Raw genomic sequence first — 7,637 nt, 5'->3', positions numbered from 1 at the left:
TACTCAGGGCGGGGACTTGAGAGGGGGACAGGCCCGCCCTGACCTGGCGCGGCTCCTTCCCAGGCCGGCTCTGGCGCCTCTGGGCCGGCGGGAAGAGGCATACAGCCCAGGGAGGCCAGGGCCTGGCAGGCAGGCCTTTCCCGGGACGGGACCGCACTCCCCACCCCCTGCAGCTGGCTGGCTTTCTTCTTCCTTGCCTTAGAATCAACTCCCACTCCCTGGGTCTCCGGGGCCCTGAGCACTGGGGGGATGGACCTGCCCCCATGCAAGCACCCCCAGCCTGCGTGCCCTGGGGTCCCAAGGGGAGGAAAGGCACCAAGCAGGGCTGGCCGCCTGGAGGAGGGGGCCTGTTACAGAGGAGGGGCTTGCGCAGGGGAGCACACACTGTAATGGTGGCCCTCCTCCTTCCCCCAGTGGGTTAGAAGCTGTATGTGTCTCCCCAGCCTCAGCTTGCAGGCCAGCACTGGACACCGCACCCTGGGGTCCCAGCTGCTGGGAGGGTGACAGCTGGGCCCCACCCTGGGGATGGGTTCCAGCATGTTCTCTTCCAGGGTGGAGGCAGATGCAGGGAGGAGGAAGGAGAGGGGTGGCCAGGAGGACCAGTGAGGGAGCAGCTGGGGATCTGAGTGACCTGCTCCAAGTCTGGGCTTGCCCTGGGCACGCTGGTAAATGACTTGACACTTCCCTTCTCTCATCAGCAAAACGCTCATGATATTGACCACCCAAGGTCATTTTGAGAATAAGATAAAAGTGCGTGAGGCTAAAGTCGAATAAAAGGATTCACCTGTCAGCTCTTAAGAGGGTGGCACTGTTGTTATTACTCCCGTTTCACAGATAAGGGAGTCGAGGCTCAGAGAACTTCAAGAATTCTCTCAGGTTGTCAGCTGCAGAGCTAGAAAACTCTTGCATTTTTAAGTTTTGGCTTCTCCTTGCTAGGTTTATAGGCTCTCTGAGGCCTTGTTTCTGCAGCTGGCAGGGAGGGAGCCTGTGCAATAAACAGTTAAGAATCAGTGAGTGAATTGGTAAATGTCAAGCTGTGTGACCCCCGGCCAGCTCCTTCGCCTCTCTGGGCCTACATTGTAATATTTGTCAAGTAAAGGATGAGCACTCTAAAGAGCGTTTAGGCCAAACTCCAGGAACCCAGTGAAGAGAAATGCAGGGCAGGGCCTGAGCAGAGGGACTTTCCAAGGTTCGTGGTCATTTTTAGACTTGCTCTCAGGCGACAAGTGACCCGCGCACTGTCCTCGGCCGGGCCCGCTCTTGGTAGTTCTTTTTCTGGCTGCATGAACTCAGGCTGTGTGTGCAGCCAAAGTTAAACTCAAGAGGGCTGGACACGTGGCCTGGGCGGGGAGCCGGAGCAGATGGCAGGCCACCTGTTGAGGGGCGGCTGCAAATCAGCGCTCCTGCTCCTCCAGTGGCCCCCTGCCTCCTGTGTACCCTCCCTTCCCGCCTGCCTTTGCCTCCTGCCTGCCCTCCCCAGTTGACCTGGGCCCCTGGGGCATCCATGGTGGGGTTCTGGGCTGAGGACCCGCACACAGGGGGATTGCAGGGGCTGGTTCCCTCTAGAGCCTGGTTCTCTGGGCTGGGGAAGGCAGGCCCTGAGCGTGCAGGCAAGGGGCTTTGTCCACCCTCTGAGAAGACCGGAGAGGGGCTGTGGCCATGCTGCCCCTGCGTCTCTGACTCCCTTGGCCTACCACTCCCCCTCAAAGGGGTCATCTCACCAAGTCTTTGTGCATTTAAAGATTTTGAAATTTGTATTATTAAAAAAAAATCACAAAGCAATATATGTTCATGGTTCAAGGTAGAAACTTTTGAAAATACTCATAAGCAAAAAAGCAAAAACCCCACCATCTGTTGCTCCAGGTGTCAGGCATACCCATTTTTCTAGTCTCTTTGCCTTGGACATGTGTATTACTTAAAAAAAAAAAAAAAAATTCTCTTACTTTTACAATATGGTGCTAATTTCCTTCTCAGTTCATACAGAGGTGGCCAGAGTGTGATTTTTTTTTTTTAATATCGTCATTCTGGATGGCTGCATCTTTATACAGGGCTCGATCCCCTATTCACAATGCCAAAATCATAAAAGCTGGAAAAACCAAGTTTGTCTGTAACTCATTTGGTCTCAGAAATCTGCCTTGAATGGACATGAGGCTATTTATAGCCTCCATGGCTGCTCTTCAGCATGAAGATTCATGTATTTTGGTACAGAAATATCAGTGGTTTTGTTTAAGGGGGCTGCCCCCAACCCCACTGAGTTATAAGGTAATGTTGAGCCTAGGTAGCATTTTATATTTCTAAAACCCACAGAACTGTGAATCCTGGAACTCTTATGAGGCATGGAGATGAACTAGATTTTAACTGAGTGGACGAGTTCAGCGCTTACCTTTGCTGGGTGTAACGCTCTCTGCGAGTGTTTTGTGCATAATCCTTATGTCACCAGGGAGAGAGAAAACTCTGGTGTTGTATGCAGTTGGTGGATGGAGACACAAGGCTCAGAGGGTCCCCTGGGACGGGTCAGGGTGGAAGTCAGAGCCTTGACTGCCAAGGTCAAGCACATGCCGCCTCCCTGCCTCCTCCCCTGTGCCTCCCTGATACAATTTGAGATGGCGCCATTATCAGTGTTTTTCAGGCTGTGGCTTATGAACCGCCTGCGTCTGAATCCTTGAATGGCCACTAAAATAATGCAGATTTCCAGACCCCCCCCCCGCCCCGCCACCACACCAGCCTTGGGACCTGGACCTGAGAGTACTGCAAGCAGCAGCTTGCCAGATGGGCTCAGGGTGATTCTGAGGCTTGTCATGTTTGAGCTTGTCTGGGTCCCAGGGATTTGAGTGAAGAGATTAAATACTGTCCATCTCCTACTAGACATGTGCTTGGGGGGTTCAGGGGGCTCAGTTTTGCCACTACCTCCTGCTGCCAGGGACATGTCAACCTGAGCTGTCAACTCAGGAGCCCCTTGTCTCCTGGGTAGCCCAAGGGCTACTGGGCACACCCTCTTGGCCTCAAAGTCGTGACTGGAAATGGGCTGGCACACCCTCTTGGCCTCAAAGTCGTGACTGGAAATGGGCTCTCCAAATCAAAGTTGTTAATCTTGGTGACCAGAGGGAATTGTAGCTCTGTTCAGAAACTAGGTTCCCCACCCACTCTCTTCTCAGAGCCTTACCTTCCTGGATCTTTGAGGGACTCAGCATAAGGTTCCTGCTTATTTTCTGGCCCCTCTGCTTTTTCTCAAAAGAATGGTTACACCTTTTATCTTAATCCAGCCTGCCTGTCTTCCCTCCTTGCCTTCCTTTTCTTTCCCAGGAGTGAATCCTTCTCTCCTCTCACTCATCTCCTTACCCGTCTGTCCGTTCTCCCTCTCTCCTTCCTTCCATCTACCCATGTATTCATCCATCTGTGTATCCATCCGTCCACCCTGGCACCCACCCAGTGAGTGCTCAATAACTTGTAGTTGAATGAATGAATGAATGAAGAGTTTCTCCAACCAGCCTATCCAGTAACCTCATGAAAGACAGGAAAAAGATTCATTTAGAGTAAATGGTTGTGGCTGAATGAGTCCCTCACACTCTCCTCGTTCATTCATTCATTCAGCAAATGTTTATTGCGTGCACCTAGGTGCCAGGCCGAGACCAGGTTGTGGTGCTGGAGATACAGTGTTGAGCAAAAACAGATGTCTGGCCCTTACCCTCATGGAACTTGCAGATTTGGGGGGAGACAGATGTTAATAGAATAACCACACTCATGAATTCATAATTGCAAATAGCAATAAGTGCCCAGAAGGAAAAGAAATCACCCAGCATATCCCAGAGGTTCCTGAGCCAGGCCTGGGGGGCCAGGGAGGCTCCTGTGGGGTCTGGATCTTCATGCAGGAACCACAGGATGAACCAGCCTCCAGGAAAGAGCCACTGTATCAGGTAACTCCAGAGAGGAATTAAATAAAGGGACCTGGTTACAAAAGTGGTAATGCAGTTGAAAGAGCAAATAGGGGCGATTAGGAACTGCAGGAAGCTGCTGTCACCTCTGCCTGAGGGACAAAGAGGAGACAGTTATTGGGGCTGCAGCTGGAGCACAGAGGAAATGCAGCCATTTCTGGAGACTCGGCCCAAAGCGGGAGGGGAGATGGAGAAGGGGAAAGGGAGAGAGGAAGAGGAAGAAAGAAATACCCCGGCTTCTCCCTCCTCTCGCCCTGGGGTCTCCCCAGTGCCTCCATGGGCTGACCCTGAGTGGAGGGGAGAAGCAGAGGCCAGGGGACCTGCAGAACATGATTTGTAGGGTCGGCCTGCAGAGTAGAAGGATGGAGAATGGCTTATACCTGGCATAGGCAGGAATGAAATAGGCACAGAGGGGAAGGAATCAAATGCAGTCAATCCAGACGGTACATGCAAAGGCCCTGAGATGCAGTGTGTGTGTGTCTTGGAAGGTCAAGGCCAGGGGCCCAGAGGTCCTGGAGTCTCCTGGAGACGTGGCAGGGCCAGAAATAGGAAGCTCAACCTGTCACCTGAGAGCTGTGAAGCCTGAGGATTTTAAGCAGCAGGGAGACCATAACCAGATTTGTGCTTTGAACAGATCACACTGTGCAGCTCCTGGGTAGAGAGCGGATGTGAAGCACCCCAAGGGGAAGCAGGTGGGGTCACTGCTGCCCTGCCAAACCTCCCAAGCCCCCAGCTTCCACCCAGGCCTGGCAGCACTCCCCTACCCTCCCCATCCCCACTCTGGCCCCCGCATCCACAGCAGGAGGGAAGCTCCAGCTTCTTCTAGTGAGGCGGCCATGTCCTTGATCTTCTGCTGCCCCCAGATGAGGTCCCCTGTTAAGCTGGCCTTGTCCACCCTGGTACCCTCCTCTAAACACCACCCCCACCCAGCTGCCCACAGCCTGAGCTGGAGTGCCTGCCACCGTGGCACCTGTTCTCGGCTATTTTTTGCAGCTCTGTTTTCAGGTCTGATAAATATTGATGGCCGAGCAGGGTCCTGGGTGGCCCTGCTGGGAGATAATCTTTCTGGAAGACGAGTCAGGGTGCCTGGCTGGAGTTGCAACGGGACACCCAGGCCTGACTCCCGGCCTCCGTGCCTGCCCCCACCCCACCTCACCCTAGCTTACTCAGGGTTGGGGGTCGGGTTCAAGCCTGAAGCCCCTGGCAGCCACCCAGAACGTCAGACTTGCTCTAGTTTTCTCAGAAGTCTGGAGCTGGTCACCAGAGGCCTGAGCTCTGGGGTCCCAAGGAAGAGACAGGGTCACCAAGATGTTCTTGAATGGCTGGGTGAGGGCACCTTGGCCTCAAAACCAGAAACCCCCAGTTTTCAAAGGTGAGAGAGCTCGAGTTTAGGAATTCCCCTTCCAGCTCTGCATGCGACCTTGGACAATGTATAATTCCCTGGGCTGTGGGTCCTCACCTGCCAAATAAACAGGGTGGTCAGAGAGGGGCCACAACCTCAAAACTCTCTCCAAAAAATACACTTCTTGGAGGCGGAAACCCTTCTGGGGGACTCCAGAGGTAGGGGGCAGAAATGGCTCCCCATGCTGAGTTCTCAGCCCTTCTGCATTCAGGAGTGTTTCAATCTTCCCGAGGCAACAAGGGGTGATGGGCATGGTTGTGGACTAAGGAAGTATGGCTGAGAAGTCCCAACCACTTGCCCAGGGCCGTGCAGAGAGTAAACGACAGGGCTGGGATTTCCATCCAGACAGTGAAAGCCAGAGACAACTTACTGCAGTCTGAAGTGTAGGCTCTGAAGCCAGACAACCTGGGTTTGAATTCCAGCTCTGTCACTTAGAAGCTGTGTGGTCTTGGGCAGTAGCATAGCCTTTCTGAGCATCTGTCTCCTCATCCATAAGGTGGAAATAGTACTTGTGCCTCTATCTCATGGGGCCATTGGAAGGATTAAATGAGAGGATGTACACGGATTCAGAACACAGATTCAGAACTGAGCAGGGCTGACTTAGGGCTTGGGACCCTCTCCTCCTAAGACTCGTGTCCCTGCCACTGCAGCATCCCGCTGCCCATCAGCTTGGACCCTGTACAGCATCTGACCCAGACCTTCGGATGGGCAGGCGCTCAGGAAATGCATTCTGAACCCAGGAGGGAGTGGAGTCAGGACCCAAAGTGGGCACTGGGGACTGTAAGTCACTGTTCCTGGTGAGCGCTGTCCTCTGGACAGCTGGAATGTTCTAAATCATTCTAAGACATGGGCAGATTGGAATTTTAAAATATGTTTCCCCTTTTAGAGTGAGCCATGCCTAAGTATTTCTGGCCTGTGAAAGGAACACAGTTTCAGAGCCAGGACAGGGAAACCATGCGTGCTCACACAACCCAACGAAAATACCAGCCACCAAGCCCTTTTCCTCTGCGGCCCATGTGGGCTGCATGGGGGCTGCTGGGGTGGCCAGGGGGTGGGTGCCCTGCAGGGAGATGGCCCACAGCGTTGGGCAGCTGAAAGACAGTCTTAGGAGCCAGGGAATCCTAGGAATTCCACAAGCCACCACGAATATGGTTTCAAATGTCTTAGTATGCATTGGTGTCTAACATATACCTACCCCATAGGAGCAACTCCAGTAGAAATACCTCGTGTGTTTTCAACAAAAGACATGGACGACAATGTTCAGAAAAACAGTATTGGTGTTTGAGTAAGATGGGAATGGCTCCAAAGCCAAGCAGTGGTGGAATGGCTGGAAAAATTGTGGTAAGCTCACCAGTGGAATACTATGCAGCAATGGAAAAGAATTGGGTACTCTCAGGTGCAGAAATGGGAGAATTTCACAGACATAACATAGAGCCACAAGGCAGACTCAGAGACTGCATATGATATCCTTCCATTTATATAATATGCAGTCTGTACTGACGTGCAGTTGAACCCTGAAAACATCATGCTCAGTGAAAGACACTAGTCACAAAAGACCACGTATCGCATGATGCCATTTCAGTGAAATCTCCAGAATGGGCAGATCCACAGAGACAGAAAGTAGATGAGTATTGCCTAGGGCTGGAGGGTTGGGAGGTGACAGCTTATGAACATGGGGTTTTTCTTGGGAGCAGTGAAAATATTCTCCAATTGACTCTGATGATGGTTGCACAACCATCAGAGATTAAAAGCCACTGAACTATTCACCATTGAATTGGTGGATGGTGTGGCATGTGAATTATATCTCAGTAAAGCTGCTAAAAAATAAAAAGCAGTTTGGCATTAGAAGCCGGGACACCTGGCATTCCAGCTGGGACTTGTTACCCTTGATGGGGGTAAGGCCTGGATGAGATGCAAGGGGAGCTGCTGGGAGGAAGCTCAGTTCAGGAGGCTAGCCGTGCCTTATTTCTGGGTGCTGATGACACAGACATGCTCAGCTTGTGAGAATTCCACAAGCTGGACCCACATGATGATGCCCATGGTTCTATATATACGTGGGCACACTTTTCTATATGTAAAGCCTAATGAAAGCTTTTAGAAATTACTGCACCCTGGTTTAGTATTGGACACACACTTCAATCCTGTTTTACATCCCCATCAATGAGTCCAGCACCAACCAACCGCAGAAATGAAAGACCAGGGCAGGCGGGCTGGCCATGGGGTTTGGAACATCCTTTGGTGACTCAGAGGAACAGCTGGAAGGAATCTGTGGCTGCTGGCTCCCCCTTCCCACCACCATTAGC

The sequence above is a fragment of the Bos indicus x Bos taurus genome, chromosome 18 (genome assembly GCF_003369695.1).
Source record: "Bos indicus x Bos taurus breed Angus x Brahman F1 hybrid chromosome 18, Bos_hybrid_MaternalHap_v2.0, whole genome shotgun sequence".
NCBI classification, from domain to species: domain Eukaryota; kingdom Metazoa; phylum Chordata; class Mammalia; order Artiodactyla; family Bovidae; genus Bos; species Bos indicus x Bos taurus.
This window is presented reverse-complemented; position numbering follows the sequence as displayed.